The 23,227-nt window shown below is 41.3% G+C and overlaps 1 long non-coding RNA gene across 2 annotated transcripts in view; it reads left to right on the forward strand.

The window, feature by feature from the left end:
• Nucleotides 1-23,227, forward strand: part of LOC142826804 (uncharacterized) — a 93,820-nt gene that overhangs the window by 58,079 nt on the left and 12,514 nt on the right. Inside the window, exon 3 of one of the 2 annotated variants that reach the window (XR_012901055.1) lies at nucleotides 7,554-7,744. The exons of the other annotated variant lie outside the window; for it this stretch is intronic. This is a non-coding gene — a long non-coding RNA (uncharacterized LOC142826804). Of the gene's footprint in view, nucleotides 1-7,553; nucleotides 7,745-23,227 lie in introns of those variants that run through there. 2 annotated transcript variants of the gene reach the window in all.

Genomic DNA, 23,227 nt, shown 5'->3' on the forward strand with positions numbered 1-23,227 from the left:
AAGAAAGGTTTCTACAGGCATGTTAACAAGAAGAAGGTGATCAGAGAGGATGTGGGGCCCCTACTGGATGAAGGAGGTAACCTAGCGACAGATGATGTAGGGAAAGCTGAAGTACTCGATGCTTTCTTTGCCTCTATATTCACGGACAAGGTTGGCTCCTGGACTGCGTTAAGTGATGCAAGATGGGATGAAGATGGACAGCCCTTGGTGGATAAAGAACAGGGTAGGAACTATTTAGAAAAAGCTAAATGTACGCAAATCCATGCGTCCGGACTTAATGCATCCGAGGGTACTGAGGGAGTTGGCAAATGTCATTAAGGAGCCTTTGGCCATTATCTTTGAAAAGTCGTGGAGATCGGGAGACAGCCCGAATGACTGGAAAAAGGAAAATGTAGTGCTGATCTTCAAAAAAGGGAAGAAGGATGATCCAGGGAACTGTAGGCAGGTCAGTCTTACCTCGATTCCTGGAAAAATCATGGAAGGGATCCTTAAGGAATCCATTTTGAGGGACTTGGAAGAAAGAAAAGTGATCAGGAATAGTCAGCATGGATTCACAAAGGGCAAGTCATGCCTGACCAGTCTGATTAGCTTCTATGATGAGGTAACTGGCACTCTGGACATGGGAAAGTCAGTGGTAGTGATATACCTTGACTTTAGCAAGGCTTTTGATACAGTCTCCCACAATATTCTTGCCAGCAAGTTAAGGGAATGTAGATTGGATAAATGGATGGTAAGATGGATAGAAATATGGCTAGAAGGCCAGGCCCAGTGGGTAGCAATCAACGACTCGATGTCAGGATGGTGGTCTGTTTCTAGTGGAGTGCCTCAAGGTTCGGTTCTAGGACCAGTTTTGTTCAATATCTTTATTTAATGACCCGGATGAGGGGATGGATTGCATCCTCAGCAAGTTTCCAGATGACTCTAAGATAGGGGGAGAAGTAAATATGCTTGAGGGAAGAGATAGGGTCCAAAGTGACTTAGACAAATTGGAGGATTGGGCCACAAAAATCTGATGAGGTTCAACAAGGATAAGTGAAGAGTCCTGCATTTGGGACGGAAGAATCCCAAGCATAGTTACAGGCTGGGAACCAACCAGCTAAGTAGTAGTTCTGCAGAAGAGGGTCTGGGGGTTACCATGGATGAGAAGCTGGATATGAGTCAACAGTGTGCCCTTGTAGCCAAGAAGGCTAATGGCATATTAGGGTGCATTAGGAGGAGCATTCCCAGGAGATCCAGAGAAGTGATTATTCCCCTTTATTCAGCTATGGTGAGGCCACATCTGGAGTATTGTGTCCAGTTCTGGGCCCCCCACTACAAAAAGGATGTGGAGGCATTGGAGAGCGTCCAGCGGAGGGCAACCAAAATGATTAGGGGGCTTGAGCATATGACCTATGAGGAGAGGCTGGGGGAGTTGGGTCTGTTTACTCTGCAGAAGCAAAGTGAGGGGGGAGTTGATAGCAGCCTTCAACTTCCTGAATGGAGGTTCCAAAGAGGATGGAGAGAGGCTGTTTTCAGTAGTGACGGATGGCAGAACAAGGAGCAATGGTCTCAAGTTGTGGTGGGAGAGGTCCAGGTTGGATATTAGGAAAAACTATTTCACTAGGAGAGTGATGAAGCACTGGAATGGGTTACCTAGGGAAGTAGTTGAGTCTCCATCCCTAGAGGTGTTTAAGCCTCGGCTTGACAAAGCCCTGGCTGGGTTGATTTAGTTGAGATTGGTCCTGCCTAGAGCAGGGGGCTGGACTTGATGACCTTCTGAGGTCTCTTACAGCTCTATGATACTATGGTAAAAGACACAAGCTTTTGAGTTCCACATTCTTCTTCTGGTCTGGGGTCCCAGAAAGACTAGAAATCAGAGTGCCCACAACTGGAGTGTTTAGTTCTGATCAGAGTGTACATAAACTACTGGGGAGAACTGGAGAGTTCAGCATGGGTCACAGGGATTAGGGCAACTACACTGACAGGCCTGCTTTTCAAGGAGGGAGCCAGACAGAATCAGCACCCCAGGAATGTTTCTAAGAGGCCAGACTTGACTAAGGTGTCTGGATGTTGTTCAGACCTAATAAGATTGGGAACATGCAGTCTCCAAAAGTCGGATACATTACAATAGCTCAGTAATCATGCACAAGGGTGAACTTAGCTCAGGTTTTAACAGGGGTACAGGACTAGCAACATTAAGGGGAAAAACCTCTTCATAGATTTCAAGGCCAGAAGGGACTATTCTGATAATTTAATCTGATTTATTGCAAATCAAATAGCTATCTGGATGGGGAAAAATCCTACACATTTTTCACTGAAAACCTAGCAGAAAAGAGCTTCCAAAGGTAAGGGGGAACAGTGAACTGTGACTAGGGAATTAGTGGAGACTGGTTAGAGAGACTGTAAACCAGTGGAGTAGTGGGAATTAGATTGGGAGAATGGGAGGAAATGTGACAAGGAGCCAGGATTTTGGGGGAGCAAGAAAGAACTGGGACCAGTTGTGCAAACATATTAGGAAAAGGCATTGGGGACCCACCTGAAATGTGCAAGGAGGCCAGGGCAGGAGACAGGAAATGTCAGTGGAAGGGGCTAAGTGTGGTGCAGGGAAGGAGAGAGATGTATTGGGTACAGAGCTAAAAGATGGGAGGAATTCAGACTGGTTAACCAGAGATACTAGGGCAGGATGCAGGAAACTGGATTTAGCAGCCCAGAGTGGGAGTTTCTGCAACAAATTAGGCAGAGGCCAGGAAGACAACTTCATTAACTATATAACCCTAATCAATCTCTACAGCAGCTCCATCTTGAGCAATGAATGAGACAGGTGTCCTATGGAAAAAATAGTCTGTGATCATGTCATTAAAGACTGTTTCATGATGCATATGCAGAAGAAGGCTAAATTAACGTTGCCTAGACAACCTTAATTCTGGCATTTTCAAACTTTTGAAAGTCTGACTTTGCAACAGGGATGTTCTTTTAACTTTTTTTGTGTGTGTTAATGAAAATATAACAGTGTCACTGGACTTTCAATCTCCCCCCAAGGATAAGTGCTGCTAAATGTTCTTATATTCATTTTAAAATGTACAGTGATTTTCTATAATTGAATCAACAGCATTTAGTTTCCTTTGCTCCACTAGACTGTAATCAGCATTCCATTTTGCACATCCATGGGTGTAGAACTTAATGCAAATTTAGTCCGGGTACCTATTTAATTCCTCAGGGAAACCCCACAGAGCAATTTAAAAAATATCATTTTATAGTGTTTACTGACAAGGGAGCCATTGCTGTAAAATAAATCCATCAGACAAATGAGAATTGAGAAACAAAATCATGGCAATAAAAACTGTACAGAGAGAAATGTAGTTATCTATTATATATTTGAGTGTGTCTGTATGTCTGTCTGTTCAAGAACTCCTCCTAAACAGTAAGAGCTAGGACCACTGCATTCTGCATACAATTTACTTTTATCATAACTTACAGCAAAGTAAGAGTTTGGTTGTGCCAGGAAAATGGGATGTTCCTGGAATGGGATTGTTTCTTGTAAAGCCATACAGAAAAGAGACAGGTAAAAGGGGCTGACTGGGGGCACTTCCCCTCCCTCTGGGACTACCCATCCCTGAGCTTTCCGCCCTCAGGTGCCCTTTAAGGAGAGTAGGGGGTTTGAAGTCACCTCCCTCCCCCAGATTCATATGGGTACATTGCTGGCTGCTCCCCTTCATCAGAGAGCAAGAGGAAAGTGCATTCCTCACTCTGGCTGGGGAGTGCAGCGGGAAGACGAACTTAGACCTCCCCCAGCTGTGCCCACGGGAACTGCTGCGGCCCTGGAGAGTCACTTTTTTCACCTGGCCCCAAGCTGCTGCAGTAAGAGAAGGCTGGGGTAGTCCTCTCTTCCCAGGGCAGCAGAACCCCTCATCCCCACCTCCACCCCAGAGCAATGATTTAAATGAAGCATGTGCATTTTCATTTTATTTTCCAAAAAACAAAAATTAATTGAGTTAAGAACCCAAGCAATGCTGGGTAAATCTTCTAGTCTATAAAATATCTCTCAATGACACTTCAATAATGTACTAAGATCATGCTTTTAAGTAAAAAAAAAATATCCTTTGCATAGTAATTTATTTGTGTTGGAAAATTGAAGTTGAAATAATATATTATTAAAAAACTTTAAAATTTTGTGTAGCTAGGTGCACAGAGTAACTCACACAACGATTTCAAGCTGCTTAAATGTTTGAAACTAATCGTGTATTTAAAGGTGAGGATAGGTAACATTTTTAGAAGTGCTTAAGTGATGTGAAAACCTATATCTCACTTTCAAAAGGAACTTAGGCTCCTAAAACACTTAGTACATTTGAAAATTGTATCTGATGTGCACAAGAACTTGTCTGAACCAAGCGTCCCAAGCCAGCAGTGGCACAGTTCAGCACTTAGGCCCAACCATGTAATGAAGTTAATGAACGGTAAAATGACATCACTGGGAAGCCCAACACTGATGTTCATGGCACAAAGGTCTTACTCCCACTGGAAAGCAGAGGGACTATTCATGTAAGTACTTGCCATTGTGTAAAACGGCTGCCTAAACCAGGCTGACACTAATTCATTTAATTGATTCACTTCCCAGCATCAAAAGTAACAGGAGCAGGTTTGCAAATATCTTTCCAAGTGGAAACCAAAAGTATAACCATGTTTGGGGGAAGTGGAAGTGGACTTAAAATACTTTACAGATATGATAACAAACACAGGTGGCAATGGTGCAGCTCCTGGCCGGCTCACATAAAGGGAATTCCCCTCATCTTCCTGCACATTGATAGTAGCTCACTGAGCTAATCTCTGAGATGAGACAGCTCTTTTCATCACAATTCAAGGCACTTTACAAAGGGAATTCAGTATCATGTTACAGATGGGGAAACTGAGGCACTGATGTGGGGGGGGGGGAGGGAATGAGTTACCCCAGCTCATCCAGCAGACCAGTGACAGAGCTGGGAATGAGAACTCCAGTCTCCTGTCTGGTGTTAACCACTAAACATACTGCCGCCTGGTGGGTTACATGATCGCTCAATATTAGTCATATATTGGAGATCAGGAATCCCAGCTTCCATTCTTGGCTCTGGGGAAGGAGGGCATGGTTAGTTCTTTGAGACAGAATAATTGAAGCACAGTCAATAATGAAAAGCATTAGGTTTACCATACTGGAGGAGCAACTCCGAAATCTTACCCCAGGTCTCTAAGGGCACATCTACTCAGCAGGGCTAAAGCTGAAATAAGCTACACAACTTGAGCTGCATCAATTGCGTAGCTTATGTCAAAATAGCTTATTTCGGTTTTTGGCACTGTCTATGCAGCAGAAGGTCTGAGAGAGAGCACTCTTCCTCTGACTTCCCTTACTCCTCATAAAATGAGATTTACAGGAATTGGAGTAAGAAGTTCTCCAGCTCGACAGTATGTCGAAATAACTACTTGTAGTGTAGACGTGGACTATGGTGTTTTGGAATAATGTCAGTTATTCCGAAATAATGCTGCTGTGTAGACGTACCCTAATTCAGTACAGAACTCACAGCCCCAAAACAGTAGGGGTTAAAGGAGATCTATTAAACACCTTCTGTTTCCTCCCAATCCTGCACTGCCCCACAGTACTTCCTGATCTAATTTACACCATTCTGAGGGCCTATGTATGATTCAACAGCTTCCTCCTGCTGTTCTGCAGGGTGCACTGTTGGAATCTCCTCAGTGCTTTGTATGGGACACTCACACATGACTTGTGTGGGAATCCTGAGAGGGCAGCCTTAGAGCTTCCTTCCACAATGCCTGTCCCAGTGGAATCTTCCCCTGTTGGAACTGGTCTTTGAGAATCCCTCTGTGCCAGTTCTGCCCTTTTTACCCAGCATTAAAGGGTCAGAGCAAGGATCAGGATCCCAGTTCTAGATGATACACCCAACTGTGGCTGCAATAACCTAGGTTAGTTTATTTATAAAACAGACTAGGATGAGGAAATGAATGAAAATAAAAAAGCAATCAGTAGCGGAGAAATATAAACTACTGGCTTCCAGTTCATGGAACCTTGTACAGGAATATTTGGTGAAATAATGTAGTTATCTATTATTTTATTGTATTGTAATATATTACATTATATATTACTAATGTAGCCATCCATTATCTTTTCTGGAGTCAGTGCCCTCCGGTGGACGTGTTATATTATTACTGCCAAAGACAGAAAGCTTGGCACTTTTCAGTTTCTGGAGTAAAAAATCTCAAATCATGAGACAGATTAAATACTTCTTAAATATAAGTAGAAGTATATTAATGAGTAGTATATTAATGAGGAACAACATGGGGAACAATGTTGTAGATTTCTTGCGAAAAGTGTCTGATACAAAGAGACAGTGCAATGTTTCCAAACTTGTAAGATTTACAACTCGTTATTCTCTTTGTATAATTCAATTTTCATCAAACCATCACAAAATCTTGAAATACTATTCAGAGTTTTCATTTCACATTCAAAAAATGGCAAAAATAGAACTTTTTACAAAATAAAGCTTCAAAGCTCACAATAAACTGGACACTTCTGCCTCAACCTTAATTATGCTGTCACAACCAACTTGAGCTGTGTCCTTTAGGTTTTTTTTACCTGTATATCATCTAAACTTGCTGTGAACAGAGATGATGTTGCTGTAAAAATTGCAGCACCCTATTTACTCAAGGATTGCAACCATCGGTGTTGCAAGTGAGGGTGGAAAGTGTTAAGAAAATCTCAGGATAGGAACAGCCATTTCTCCAGATCTAAAATGGAAATATCCATCACTGTAAAGTGGTTTGAGTTCCTCCCTTAATAGATGCTAAAAAAGACTGCAAAGTATTATTTATCATATAGGTGTGAAAAATGTCATTCACAGGCATGACATCCCAATGATGAATTATAAATATATGTGGATTTTTATCAGAAAAAGTAAGCTATTGAGTTTTATAGAGAAGACTCACTCTGAATGATTTCTTGTGAAGGAAAAATAATTGACACTTGCAATCTTTAGCTGGTTATAGCTCCTTGGTTAAAAAATAAAAAAATTCTATTAGTTTGTGTTGTTCAGAGGCTTGTTTTATAATACGTACACTATAAATTTCAAGCAAGTACATGAGGCTCGGTAATGTCCTTATCTAGATGACCTGTGCTCCTGTGATTTATTTTGTCACCAGAATTCGTGTAATCTATAGCTGTCGGTCTTTTATTTATCTGTTTATTGGGCTATCAAATACTCCCATTCCATTAACTGCTTGTTCTCCATTAAAAAGCTGCTTAATATATTGATCATCACTCTCGCCCTCCCCTCTTTTCGGCAACTCCCCGCTACCCTCTGTCTCCCAGTAGCAGTACTCCTAGCCTTAGGTCAGGCCTGGCAGGACCATTACCATTTGAGTAGGAATAAAAATGTGCCCTCAATGCCAAGGGGTCTGTTGCCTCTGTTGTAATATCCACAGAGCTTGAGTCAGCAGACATGCTCCTGGCAGTAGGCTGTTTTATAAGCACTTGCTGCCATCAAAGACGAGGTCAGGATTTCTTAAACAGACTTTTCATTATATTTTTCTAGATTGATAGTTAGGATTCAGACTGAATTTCTAGTTGTCAGAGGGGGCAAACATGCCAAAAAGAGGATCGCCCCTGTTTCTTCACAGAGTTGCTGGAGAAGCCTGAAATCCTGCGGACAGAACAGTACATCATCAAAACACCCCACTCTATTCTTCAGTCTAAACTGGCTTCCAGTTCATTTCTAGAGGCAGTTTAAAGGTGGCGGGTTAGGTCCTGGTTACATTGGAGGACACCTCAGTCCTATTATTGCACTGCAGTAGTGGAGATTTTCTGAGGTTCTTGGGCCAACAAGCTCCTATGATGAGCTGGTAGCAAGGTATTTCCCTCTCTTTCTTCACATGAACAAAACCCAACATATTAATCAGAATTGGTCAGAAAAACGGAAATGGAAAATATTCTCAATCTGTTACCATTTTTGGTCAATTTTAGGTGGCTGTGTCTCTGTGTGAGAGAGCTTCCATTCTAAGTGCCTGAGAGAGTTTGTACAAAGGTTGTAGGGAGCTAACCGGGCTAAGCCTTCAGTGAACTAAAGGGGTCATCTCAACTAAGTGTCAATAAACACGTCATGCCACATTAAATCATCATGAATTGTGTGTGTCATATTTTATAGACAGCTATTTTAGATTTTTTTAATTGATTGTACAGACTTTTTATCCCTCCACTGAAAACTTTAGTTGCCCTGAAGTTAGTTACCTATAGGATTAAAAAGGCAAGAAATAACATCTCAAGTATTCAAAATAATTGTACTAGACATGAAAAATTAGACTTAAAATTTCTCCTGTATTTAAAACCAGGCAATAGCAAGTACTGTGTATATTTTGGAAATCACCAAAAAGGCATGAAGGCCGGAGGGAGAGGACAAAAATGCAGTTGAAGACAATAAAGGTGGTTATTAGAAACTGCTCAGAGATTTAGAATGTTAGTAGTTATGGAGCACTAATGAGAAGAGGGATAGGTAAGTGATAAAAGGGTGCATGTTAAGTTGCTTTTAACATAAGCTTTTAACTGCATAATGTGTGTAGTGTGTATGTATGCGCACACAAGAAGGACAGAGGCAGCTATGAATCATTTAAAACATGACTTTTTTTTACTAACACATTTCAGTCTCAGCTTTGTTTTTTGGCTACACTTTGTCATGGTTGCTAGTGTTTGTACAGCTGCCTTCTATCTTCCTGATCTTCTGAATAAGGGCCTGATTATTTTCAAACCACTTTTGCAATTATCCTTCTAGAAGGAAATTGCTACTATGTACAGTACATCTGTGATTATAACTGTTCCTTTTTTATACTATTACCATGTGGACTTTAATCTGGCAAGCTTTAGTAGCTTAATGTTTCATGAACACCCTCTATATGCTCTAAAGAACAAAGAACAAATTTCAAAAAGCAATTGGACAATCCCAGCATGTTTAGCTCTTACCCTGTTTAAAGGTCTCTCTCTCTCATGTTCCAGTGTTTTCTTTTAACTGTACATTGGTGCATAATAGTCTCAAATATAAAAATTGTTTTTTCCATGGAATCTATTTTCCCCCTAATTCTTTTCCATTTGGCAAATAATGGGTTCATATAGAAAAAGGCCAACCACCAAATTTAGATCTGGATTCAGGTACTGAATACAGGCAGTCCCCGGGTTACATGGATCCGACTTACATCGGATCCCTACTTACAAACGGGGTGAGGCAACCCCGCACTAGCTGCTACCCCCCAGCAGACCAGGGAGACGCGAAGCTAGCGCTCCCCCCATCCCCCCGCCACAGCAGACCAGGGAGACGCGGAGCGGCTTTTCTCAACAAACACCTCAGCTTGAGAATAAAGGACTGAGGAAAGTGAGGTGTGGGAGACTAAAACTGAGCTCTGGAGAATTGTTTGGCTAGAGTTTCCCCTACAATATGTACCAGTTCCGACTTACATACAAATTCAACTTAAGAACAAACCTATAGTCCCTATCTTGTACGTAACCCGGGGACTGCCTGTACTTTGGAGGTACATGGTATTTAAATACAAATTTGAGAGGTGTGACCTATTTTGACTAAAAAATAGATGGCAGAAAAAGAAATATGTACTGCAGTGTCTTTTAGTAGGAAAACAAACCATTACTGTGAACAATTTTTAGAAAAAGTCCATAGGAAATGTGTGAAGGTTTATCTCTCTTTCAATAAAGCATTTGAACAAAAAGCTGTTAGGTAAGTATCCTTTGTTTGAACCTGCCCCTGTCCCCCTCCCCCTTATTTGGGAATCTAAACAATACAGTTGAAGGAAATTAGCATCGAACATAAGGAGAGGTAAGACATTGCTGCATGTTTTGAGTATTAAAACAGTGCCATATAATTGCAGGTTTTACCCATCAGAGGCTATCATAATAGCCTACCTTCATGGAATGAAGTGCCTTTCAACAAGCTTCTCAAAGTGTTTAACATTAATTAAGCCCCATAGAACCTGTGGAAGACACTGGTTTTACAGATAAGCAATCAGCATGTGCATTTGCCCAACAGACTGGCTGAAGGCCATACAGTTTGTCAGTGTCAGAACTATGGGTTCTGACTCCCAGTACCACACTAAAACTGGATCATATCTCCCCCTTTTTAAAGGGGGGTAGAATTGCAAAATACAATTGTTTTATACATGGGAGCTGTGCAAAAAGGCATCTTTTCTGCAGCTGGTTAGATAGATGAGGATTAGATAGAAGGTGGAAAGTAAAACTTGATCCAACACTAATGATGATGGGTAAGGAAATGAATACCTTAATCTTCCTTTTAGATTAGTATTTATAATTTATTAAAGTGATTATTAGTGAAAAATGTTTGTGTACCCATAAATGGACACATTTAATATAAAGACCCTTTAAAGTGGGGAATGAATTAACAGTCAGTCACTTTTACCAATGCTTGTTTATAGTTCCATAGCTGTGGTTTGCCCACTTGAGTTCTGAGGTGGAGAGATCTTCACTCCCCCTTAAATAAATTCTTGAAGGGGACACCTCATAGTGAGGCATGGTGATGCAGTACTGTATGTGTCATTCCTCATTCTGGATCAGTATGGAATACTACAGCATAGTGATAGAGATGCAGCCGTGTTAGTCTGGTGAGAGGAAACAGGCTACTTCTGGTACATCTCCCTGGTAAGATAAAGATCAGAGGTCCTGATTATCTGGGGCCATTCAAAAAATTTCCAGAGACACTTTTCTGAGATGTAGGATCATTAAGCATCATGTCCTGCAACAATCCAGTTTAGGTATCTTTATTCTGTTTACCTATATGCCTTGTAATGGAGTTTATAAACCCCGTACTAACCATAGGCAGAAGGGAGAGCAGAGTCTCCCTGCCATATAGGCAACCAAGTAGACCACACTCCAGCATGGCAGTCACAGAGAGATGGAACCACAGCTAGAACCAGTAAAGGAAACAAGCCCAGCTAGTAAGGAAGGAGAACAGAGGGAAAGGCAGCAGGGTCTTGGAAAATGGAGGGTAACAGCTCAATGCCAGACTTCCTGGAAGAAATTGAAAAGGAAGCAGGGGAAGACTGCATGGCTTAGGTTGCATCTAGACTGGCATGATTTTGCGCAAATACTTTTAACGGAAAAGTTTTTCTGTTAAAAGTATTTGTGCAAGAGAGCGTCTATACTGCCATGTGCCTTTGCGCAAAAGATTTGCTTTTTTAATCCCCCTCTTGTTCACTTAGGGTATGTCTACACTGCACGGCTATTTTGAAATAAGCTGTTCCAGAATAGTTATTCCAAAATAGCATATTTCAAAATAGCATGTCTACACTGCAGGGAAGCCTCAAAATTAGTCCAAGACAGGCTTTCCTAATGTAGATGTGCTATCTCGATTTAGAGCCCCAGGAGGCACTGAGAGGAATAATTTAGAATGACCCTGATGAGTGGCTGTTTCAAAATAGCAGCAGTGGAGCATCTACACACACTGTATTTCAAAATAGCTATTTTGGAATAGACCTCATTCCTTGTAGAATGAGGTTTACAGATTTCAGAAAAAGCCGTCTGTTATTTCAAAATTATTTCAAAATAACGGAATGGCTGTGTAGATGCTCGCATTATTTCGAAATAACTCTAGTTATCTCAAAATAATGGTGCAGTGTAGATGCACCCTAATTGTGTAGGAAAAAATCGTTGCTTCATCAGAGTACAGAAAATGGTGTGGTCTAGAAACACCAGTTTTGTTTGGTCCTCTGCATTGGGACATATAGTGAGGTATGGCGTTCAGTTACTGAAAGGAGTGATATTATAGACTAGAAAAGAGGCATAGGAAACTAAAGGAAGCATAGAGAAAGCCAGTCTTTTAGCCATCCTAAAACTTCCTGTGACATACATTATAGAATTAATAGTTTTCAGTGTGGATGAAATCATTCCTTTATTATCTGTTTCCACCTAGCCTTTCTCATCTTTTAAAGTCTTGCAGAAGAAGAAATAGATCACACCTTCCTTTCTATTGACCTTATCCACCACTCAAATTTCAACTTTTGATGCTCTGTTTAAAAAACAGCAGGAAATTCCCCAACAAAGCATTTGGTTAAGAGAGTTAAGATTAAAAGTGTTTTTCAGAGGAGTCCTGCTAATATGTAAAATATTCCTTTCCTTATAAAAATTTTTCTATTTGTTTTTTCAAAAAAATAAGAGAACGATGAAGAGATGTATTCAATTCCCTCCTTCATCATGGCCTATTGCTTCATAAAATCTTACCTTTGTAGTTCAAACGTGCAAGTTTTATGGAAAGATCAAAATAACGTGATTAAGAGATCATAATTTCTTATATAACACTAACATACATTATAATATTATTCTCTCTCAAAAAACTGACACAAAGTATATAATAGATACAGTTCTCCAGTTACCAAGTTAATATGCTTATATGCAATGTGTTTCAGAATACAGATCAGTTGTTCCAAATCTATTCATAAAATTATTCTACTCCATCATCACATCACACTGTGAGAATTTAGATTGACTTAACATAACCTTAGAGGGTTAGTCTGTAACTTTAAAAACAAGTAGTCCTGTAACACCAACAAAAATATATAGAATCATGAATTTTTGTGGAGAAAACACACTTCATCAGATGGATTTTACCCACAAAAGCTTATGATTCTATGTATTTTGTTAGTCTCTAAGGGCACATCTAAACTGCAGGGCAAAAGTTAAATTATGATACGTAACTTCAGATACATCAATCGTATAGCTTCAGTCGAAATAGCTTAATTTGGCTTTTGGAGCTGTCTACACAGCAAGAAGTTGAAGGAAGAACATTCTTTCTTTGACTTCCTTTACTCATTAAATGAGGGTTACAGGAGTCGGGAGTAAGAAGTCCTCCATCTCGACATTATTTTGAAATAATTGCTTGCTGTGTAGATGCGCACTTTGTTATTTTGAAATAATGTCAGTTATTCTGAAATAACGCTGATATGTAGACATACCCTTAGGTGCCATAGGACTACTTGTTTTCAGCATAACTTTATTATTGTTTACTATTTCTATAGTATTTAGTATAGTATTAGTATAACACTTGTCATGGACCTGACTCTAACACACTATTTCTTTTGAAATCTATGCTACACATTTACTAATGAATATATAAAGTCAATAGTACATCTCAAGCAGCACATATGTATTCCAAAGTAAATCAAGGGGCTTTGTTAAAATTGGGGAGGCAGTATAAGCCAGATTGTGAAAATAAGTGAAAAAGGGACTTATGATATAGTAAACTGAAACTGATTGGTCACCATAATTGTTCACTTTGTTGAATTTTGTAAAAAAAAAAAATTAATTCTTTTTGCGTGTGCACTGGACTTTAGTGGAACATTCTTTCAGTGTAAACAGATTTTTAAACTATATTTGGGAAATCTGTGTCAGATTTTTCAAGAGATAGGTACAAGCAAACAATATGTGCTTTGTAACATGATAAAATGTAAATTATACATCTAAGAACAAAAAATGTACTTACAGGATGGGGTATTCTATCCTGGAATGTGGCAATTCTGAAAAATATTTGGGGATCATGGTGCATAATCAACTGAACATGCATTCCCAATGCAAAGTGCTGGACAAAAGGGCTACTGTGATCTTTGGATGTGTACCCAGGGAAAAGTTGAGCAGGAATAGAGAGATTATTTAATCTCTGTACTTAGTGCTGGTGCAACTGTTGCAACAATACTATGTCCCATTCTGGTGTCCACAGTTACAGAAGGATGCTGATAATCTGAGGGAGGGATTCAGAGAAGAACTATGAGAATGATTGAAGGATTAGAAAATATGCCTTATCGTAATAGACTCAAGGAACTCAATCTATTTAGCTTAACAAAGACATTACATTTCATTTCAGTCTATAAGCGCCTATGAGAAGAACAAATATTTAATAATGGGCCCTTCAATCTAGCAGAGAAATGTATAACATGCTCCAATGGCTGAAAGTTGAAGCTACACTAATTTAGACAGGAAATAAGGCCTACATTTTAAGGGTGAGAGTAATTAACCCTTAAAACAATTTGCTGGTTGTGGATTCTCCATCACTGAGAATTTTTAAATCATGCTAGATGTTTTTCTAAAAGATATATTCTAGGAATTATTATTGTCGTCCTTTCTGGCCTTGAAATCTACGACTTTGCAAAAGTCCTCTGCAAATGGTCACTCCCACTGGGAATGCTTTCCATAAGTGACTAAATGAAAGTGGGATTCTCTCTACTATTGAAGATATACGTGTTCCCATATGAAAACTTTCAGCTGAACCTTTTGAGGGGAGCGGAGTTTTGTTGAACTCTGGCCCTCAATACATTCATATAAACCTGTGCAGTATGAGGATACTGACATTTGATATGTCTGGATCACATGCAGTATGGCAAATACAAATGTTCCAGCAAGTATTCTGAGTAATGGAGCACAGCAGCAAGTTAAGATATCCTTCTGTCAGTCCCATAATTGGAGCTTGCTGCTAGGGCTACTACATCCCACTGCATGTTTAATGAAAGACTGTGTAGACTAGCGAACAAAATATACCTTAAATTACAAAGGTAGTGTATTCACATTCATGGTCATGGAGGAAGTTAGATTTCTTTTTCTTCCTCTTCTAAACTAAATTGACAAAACAACAGAAAATCAAAAGTAACTATAAATAGGAGATGGAGTAGATGGCTTTAAGGCCACATCTACACTTGGAGCTGGGCTTGGGGGTGTGATTCCCAGCTCGAGTGGGCATACCTCTGCTAGTTCTCATCAAACTAGTGTACTGAAAATAATAGTACAGCCATGGTAGCACAGGCAGAAGTGAGTCAAGAGTGGGTGAATGAAGTTCTGTGGCCTGCAATGTGCAGGAAGTTGGACATGACCTTAAGGGCTATGAGTGGCAACATAGGCAAGCCACCCTAAGTACAAACCTGCCTAGACCTTTGGGGACCTGGATGGGGTGCCTAAGCTTTGCCATTGCTGCCTGGCTGCACTGTTTCTCAAGAGTTTGGGGCGGGTTTTTTTTGGGGGGGGAAGGGGGATTGCCTCAACTTGTATTAATTCAAGAATAATTCTGCAGTTATAGGGTCAAATTCTGATCCCAGTTATTGTTATAAATTCAAACTCAACTGAATTTTGCTTGATTTAAACACATAACTGAGATCAGAATATAGTCTAAGAAAGTGGTCCCCAATGGGGCGCCCGCTGGGCCATTTGTGTGCCCGCTGAGTGATTGGGGCTTGCCCCACCTCTGGGCACGTGGCGCATGGGCGGCCCCGCCCCCAGGTGCACGGTGCAAGGGCTGTTCCCCCCCCGAGCGCGCGGCATATGGGTGGCGCCGGCCCCGGGCGCGTGGCACATGGGCTCTGCTGGCCCTGGGTGCGTGGCGTATGGGTGTCCCCACCCCTGAGCACATGGCACAGGAGCGGCGCTGGCCCTAGGTGCGCAGCGCATGGGTGCTGCCGGCTCCTGGGTGCGCGGTGCATGGGTGCTGCCGGCTCCTGGGTGCACTGCGCATGGGCGTCCCCGCCTCTGGGCGCGCAGCACAGGAGTAGCACCCACCCCAGGCGGGTGGCTCATAGGTGATGCCAGCTCCTGAGCGCGCGGCACAGGAGCGGTGCCAGCCCTGGGCATGCAGCGCATGGGCTGTTCCAGCCCCGGGCGCATGGCGTATCGCCAGCCCCACCCCTGGGTGTGCAGCACAGGAGCAGCGCCGGCCCCGGAAGTGCGGCACATGGGTGGCGCTGGCACCAGGCACGCAGTCTATGGGTGGCCCCGCTCCTGCACATGTGCGTGGCCCCACCCCCAGGCGCGTGTGCAGCCCTGCCCCTGGGTGCCCCGTGTGTGAGTGGCCCCGCCCCAAGGCGTCCGGCAGCCCCAACCACTGGTCTAAGAGCTCAGTGCGGTAGAAACTAGCATGAAAATATTTCGGGAGAGGCATTAGTATCCTTCTGATCATCTTTGGCAGACACATTTTCATTTGTAGAACACTAATAAAATTCCAAATTTAGTCTCACTTTTCATTCCTCTTTGCATACCACTCACACTGACGAGAAGGCACTGCAGAAATGAATAGTAGGCAGGAACTGCCCCTCATTTGTCTTCACTCAGATGTTACCATGGTCCAAACAACTTCAGTAGCGAGAGATGAATAAGTCCTGATGATCATTTATTCTGTCAGAAACAGTGGGGCTACGTCTACACTGGCCACAATTTCCGGAAAAGGGATGCAAATCAGGTAAGTCAGGATAGGGAAATCCGCGGGGGATTTAAATATCCCCCGTGGATTTAAATAAACATGGCCGCCGCTTTTTTCCCGGCTTGGGGAAAAGCCAGAAAAAAAGCGTCTAGACTGGCGCGATCCTCCGGAATAAAGCCCTTTTCCGGAGGATCTCTTATTCCTACTTTGAAGTAGCAATACTCTTCAAAGTAGGAATAAGAGATCCTCCGGAAAAGGGCTTTATTCCGGAGGATCGCGCCAGTCTAGATGCTTTTTTTCCGGCTTTTCCCCAAGCCGGAAAAAAAGCGGCGGCCATGTTTATTTAAATCCGCGGGGGATATTTAAATCCCCCGCGGATTTCCCTATCCTGACTTACCTGATTTGCATCCCTTTTCCGGAAATTGTGGCCAGTGTAGACGTAGCCTGGTGGTATGAATGACTCTGTCCAAAATAATCAGAATATTGGCTATAAGCCAGAGCAAAATATTGTTTATGTATTTTAAAAATTATGTTGCTTCTGTGAGAGAAGCTGGTGTGTGGAGAGGGAAGGAGAAGATGTGCTAAATACCATCATTTGAGAAGACCAATTGCTGCTGCAAGAACAGATTTGGGAGTATATGTATCTTTAAATTGTAAACAGTAATAAATTGATGTCTATTTTATTTTCACACATATGTGAAATTAAACAATGTGGGTTTTTTTCTCCATTTGGGCCATAGGACACCACTATTCATTCCCTCACTGACTCTGGTAAAAGTGTCTACTACAGATGAGTTGTTCTTATCATTTTTGCCTAGGCAATGGTTACAGCATGGACAATTATTAAATAGTTTAATCCGTGCTTTATTTTAGTCATATTTCCACCCACTCCCCAACTCCAAGTCTAGCCTACATTCTCTCCATTTGTAGCCTCAGTATCTGGTATCCACATTGGTATTGCAGCTGCATAGACGAGGAACCTTCGATTCTACAGCGCACAGTGCCAGTTGTTATAGCCTTTTCCTCCCTCACTTGCACACACAGAATGAAAAGCATCATCTTTCAAATGCTTTCAGCCTCTGCTGGATAGATGAAAGTAGCTGTTTCAAATTCCAGCCCTGTGAATGAAGATATAGATCGACTGGTGTCACTGAAGTTGCACATGGGTGGTGGGTGAAGCCCCAGACCCACCCCTTCTGCATGAGGCCACATCCTTTCCACAACCTCCCATCCTGTGGAACCAAGCCCAGCTCCCTCCCCAAGTTACTGCTCCTTAACCCACTTAGTATCCGCCTCCCAGCAGGTGGCATGACCTCACCCTTCCCAAGTGACCAGAGCAGCTGGTGCAGCCACACAGCAGCCTGATCCTTCCTGGCCAGATGGAGAGCCAGGCTGCTGTGCTGTGGCCCCTGTACTCCTGGGCGACCAGCAGAGAGCATAAGAACTTTTGAGAAGGCAGTACCTTATCTTGCCTATGCTACCCACTGTCCCTGAAGTTACATTAGATTCCACTGGGGCTTATCTGGGCATATTCAATTTTTTCATCATTTAAATTATTTACAATATGTTATGTGTGTATATTAAAAACCCCTCTTTTTATAGGGGGCAGGCTCCATATGCCTTTATTGGAGAGGGAGGCAGGAAGTCATTCTGTTCCCATGTCCTCGTGTGAAAAGGAGTTTTAGCACCCTGAATCTGCCTGAGATCCATTGAACCTCAGGAAGTTGTCAGAGGTCATGACCTTTGCACAGAGGCTGTATCCCACATTGCCCTCTCTGAGCTCCCCACCATCACCAGGCTTCTTGTGTAGCTCCCTCTCTGTGCTGCTGTCCTAGACAGGGCTTAGGGTGAAAGTGATTCAGTGTCTTCTTCCCCTTCCAACTGCAGCTTCCTGACCTGATGGACAAGGAGCTGTGAGGTAAAAATGGTTAAGTCCCCTTCTCACATGAGCAGGAGATGGGCCTTCTGAAGCATGGAGCCCTGGGTGACTATGTAGCTCAATAGTTTTCAATTTCTTTTTGGTTATGCTCTTTCCAGCTGAATGGTACCTTTTACAGAGCTAATACCTGCCTTACATAGGACTGCATAAATTGACTCACTTTTGAGCAAAGGGAAGAGAGGCAGGTTGGAGCAATCATGTTATAACAAACTGGACAACCTTTTTTGGCTGTATAAGGAGGACTGTCACCGAAAACAGTGCTTTGTCCTCAGCATTTTGCCCTTGTTGGTGCTGTCTATTGTGGATCCTTTGTACCCCTGAGTTCACTATGTTTGCACTTGCTGCAATTATTGCTCTCTCCTTCATGAACTTCTTGCAGGTCAAGCTGGCTGATCATTGACCTTTACAAAGAGACCACTATAGCATTCTACTGTAATGGCACTACACAGTACATTTTACAAAGCACTCTTGCAATGCTCTGAGCAATGACTGTAGAATAAAAGGGAAATGCATCATTTAACACTGCCTGTGCTATTGACATGCAGCTCTAGTTTTACACTTTGCATCTGTTTCTCTAGGTTAATTCCTGCATCTTAACTTGTCCTGGTTACATCTCCTTCTTGGCGTCTTATCCTCATCTTCCCCTTACCATGACTAAAGCTTTTCATTTTCACCTTCCCCTCTGTCACTGACAGCTCCACCATCCTCTGTCTTTGAAGTCTCTAATGTAAATATTCAGCCTCTCCCTCTTAGACCATTCATCCATGTTTAGAGTTGCCAGGTGTCCGATATTGAACCGGACAGTTTGGTATTTTCGCCTCTGTTGGGTAAAAAAATTCATAAAATACTGGACACCTAAAATGTCCAGTACTTTCTGATTATTTCCTAGCCAGGAGGTGAAAATCCCGGGCTGTCCGGCTCAATACGGAGGCAGCCTAGCAACCCTTGTGCTTACCGGAGAGATGTCGGGCCCAGTACAGAGAGGCAAGATGGCGGATGGCTGCCGGCAACCTGTAGGGCCAAAAAGCCTCACCATGCATTTCTTAAAAAGAACCTTGCTGGTTTGGTTTGGTTTTTGTTTTGTTTTTTTGCTAAACAACTCTTGGGGGTTTTTTTTGTTCGGTATTTTTTCTGAAATAATCTGGCAACCCTATCCATGTTGTGTCAAAATCTTGCTCCTACTTCCTCATAATATTTTGAGATTCATTTTTTTCTCTTCAGCCAGTCAGCCAAACTTTCATTTGTACTATTTTGCCACCTTGATTATGATAACGGCCACCATGTTGTCTCTAGTCTCGCTAACATCCTTGTCATCCTGCTCCATGACATAACGACTAAGTTCATCATAATTGCTGGTTGCTGTAACCACATCTTCAAATCCCTTCTCTGCACCAAGCTCAAGCTCTTTTGGTTCCACACTCCTGGCCATTCACAAATCTTCCCATCCCTAGGTGTCCACCTCTTATCACATGGCTCAACCAATAGTCTTGTCTCACCAACATCCTGTGTCTTTTTCTGTGATGCCCCTTATAAATAGAACTTGCCTCCACAACTGATTTGTAAGGAAAAGATTCACCTCTCATTCATTACCTATAAGAAATAAGCCAGTTAATGCTAGGGGTTAGATGGTATTTGGCGATTTATAGTTTAAATCCATGCAAATGAATGCCAAAAGTATGTGTATGTGGTTGTGTCTTCTCTATCCTTCCTGGACCACTTGTATTTTTTAATAATGTACTGTATTGTTGCTATATTTCTACAACATCCACCATAATGGAGACCTGACCTCAAATAGAGGCATGGGTAGGATAGGAAATGGAGACATATATACTTGAAGTGACTTCTCACAGATCACAAAGGAGGTCAGTGGCAGAGCTGGGAATAGAATGCAGGACTCCTGACTCACAATTTAGTGCCCTAAAAAGAGAAGGTGGATGAGGGCATATGTCTTATTGGACCAATGTCTCTTGATATGAGAGAGAAGCTTTCCAGCCACATAGAGCTCTTCTTCAGGACTGATACAATCTAATGCTATCCCCTATACCAAGGCTACTCAAATTTGGAAGTCCCAGGGGCCAAAATGATACTCTCAGCACATGCCAAGAGCCACAACTTAAGTGTGATTGTATATACATTGAAATATATATGCAAATAGCTTCTTTCATACTGACAGGTATGAATACAAAGATTAAGGCAAAGCTTCACAACGCACAGGCCCTAGTTAACTCAGTTCTGCTGATATTAATAAAATGCAGTATTTACCCAATTTCCACCCACTATGACAGCACTTTCAATGTGCAATGACAGTCCAGGAATTTAACTACTAAAATGCATTATACTGACTACTTTTTTGTTTTGGCTTCTACGCGTGGGCTATGCATTGAACACCACATAAACCCAGACTACACCGTGGGCCACAAACAAATGGAGCCACGTGTTGAGTAGCCCTGCCCTATACTAAGCTTCTTGAAATTTTTAAAAAATAACTTACCAGTTATACCAAGAAATATCATATATTACTTGTTTCTGTTTATAACTTTTTGCAAAGGGACTACTTGTATGTTCACTTTTGAATGACAAGATACTGTAAGCCAGACAGTTGATTAGATGCTGAAGGAAAAGGCTAACCTTTCATAACAAGTATGCATTTAAATATATAGACTCCCATTAGAGAATCATAGACTCTAGAGAAGGGGAAAATACAAATCGCTACTCTTGTCTACTCCCTGCCACTGTTGGGTTGTTCACTACACTCTACTCAATAGTGCTTTGTCTAGCCCAGTTTCAAATTAATCAAGTGATATAGGAGGCTAGGTCTGTGCTCTAGTCCGGTAACTAACCAATTAGGAAAAGGCTGAAATGTGTGCCCATTCAACACCAATAGAGTGTTACATTATGTTTTCTGAATGGGTACTTGAGAGTGAACTTTTGATGTCTCTACTGGATTTTTTGCCAGAGTTGAGAACTGTTGTGGTTACTCAGTGAGGCACAGAGAGAATTCTTTTAAGTTAAAAACAGCAGTGTGTTTCTGGATTAGATATGTTTTGAAGAGCTCAGAAGCATATAACCATCAGGGAAAAGGATGGAACAGACAACCTAACAGTAGCTTCCTTTCATATTTAATTTCTTTCAATCTGAGATTCTTTTGTTTTGCTCTCAAATCCTAGTGCATGATTGTTCAAGAAAAATCCACATTCAATTAAAATTACCCCTACACTCCCTCTCCTCTGCCTCAGAATTACCTTTTTAATTATTCTGTTGTATCCAATTCCTGTACTGAGGGCATGCAAATGTGTTTCATTAATGATGCAGCTGGCAAAAACAAAAATATAATTTAAAAAATGCAGCATTGTGTGCACTTTTGAACAACTCCTTAACATGCATTTTTAAGGCAGTTTTCAACTTTAACCAAAGCATCCTTTTGCTTAGCATGCTAACTAGGTGAAAATGACACAAGTGGCTCATGGGGATAATGTGTTATTTTAAGTAACTGAAATATTATACAGGGCTCAGGAATCATTTTTCATTATTTTACCTTATTCCTCTGGGTAGGTCACTTTGTTTGCACTACAGTTTTTTAGGGATAAATCAGTCTAATGTCTATCTTTTTTTTATAAATTAAAGATTAAGCAAGCCGTCATAAAAATGAAGATGAGTTGAATCAAAATGTCCTAGCTCATTTAATTTATAGTTTCTGAACCTAATTTACAATAATGCTATGCAATAGTCAAATCAAGATTTTAATTGAAATACAATCAGTAAGTCCTTCTGGCAATCTTTCACATATGCAAAATTATTTCTAGAATCCCACACTTTCTAACAGCTTTAAAATAATGTATGTAACAGGATGGCTTGCCCCTTCATGGTTGGAAGACTGAAGCTAACCAATTCTGATTACAGAATAGCAGCTGGGAGCAATGAGGGAGACTACATTAATAAAGAACAACCAGGTGGAGAATGCTTAGGGATTAGGGATGGCTAGGAGTGAGCAAGAGCTAGTAGGCAGTTCTGAGACTCCTGCCAGGGTAAGGCCTGGGAGTGCCCTCCCAAAGCAGGAAAGGCACTCGGCGAGAAGGCTTAGGTGAAGAAAGATAAAACTTTATTTGTGTGGCCTTTTGGGTGGGCTTGAACATTTTTTTTAAAATATTTAGTTTAATGAAGCACAACTTGAGAGGGGCTTGGAATAGAGGCTGCCTGCCCAGTACATACTCCTTTAGTCTAGCAATCACTTATTAGTTAGACAACAAGCTTTTAGGTGTTTAGTATCTACTTTGGGAAACAATGACACACATGAACCCATCACAGTAATGGGACAGAGAAAGATTTCAGTATCCTCAAATTGTTTTGCAATTTGAACATCCTCAAATTGTTTCACTAATCAACTAGGAGAAAGAAGTGAAAAAGAATAAACTGAATGATAATTGGGAATTATTTAAGACTACTTTACTAGAGGCCCCAAATGCTTCAATCCTATAATCAAGAAAGGATGTATGGCTTAAAACACAACTTGCTTAAAAAGGAAAGTGAAGGCAGCTATTTAAAAAATTGAAGAAAGGGGAAGTTGACAGTAATTAAAAATATCAGAAGGTAGGAGTTGTAGAACATTGATAAGGGAAGCAAAGGTACACAAAGAGAAGTGTATGAGCAGCATACAAACAAAGAGAATCCTAAAAACTTGTTCTTTACTACATGGAAATTTTAGAATTATCAGTAACAATGCAGTAACTAGCGTTATTTCGAAATAACTTAGTCCACATCTACACAGAAGGCAGTTATTTCAAAATAATGTTGAAATACTATCAAACTGGAGGACTTTTTACTCTGACTCCTGTAACCCTCATTGTACAAGGAGTAAGGGAAGTTGGAGGAAGAGTGCTCTATTTTGAAATAAGTGTTCTGTATATGCTCCCAATTTTGAAATAAGCTATTTCGAAATAATATACGCCATTGACGTAAATCAATTTGTATAGCTTATTTCAAGTTCAGCCCTGCTGGGTAGATGCACCCTTACAGTGATAAATTCAAGCAGACTAATTCATTTATTTTAACTAAGAGGAGGTTAAGGGATCACTTGAGTACAATGTACATG

This window comes from Pelodiscus sinensis, chromosome 2, assembly GCF_049634645.1.
Source record: "Pelodiscus sinensis isolate JC-2024 chromosome 2, ASM4963464v1, whole genome shotgun sequence".
Lineage (NCBI taxonomy): Eukaryota > Metazoa > Chordata > Testudines > Trionychidae > Pelodiscus > Pelodiscus sinensis.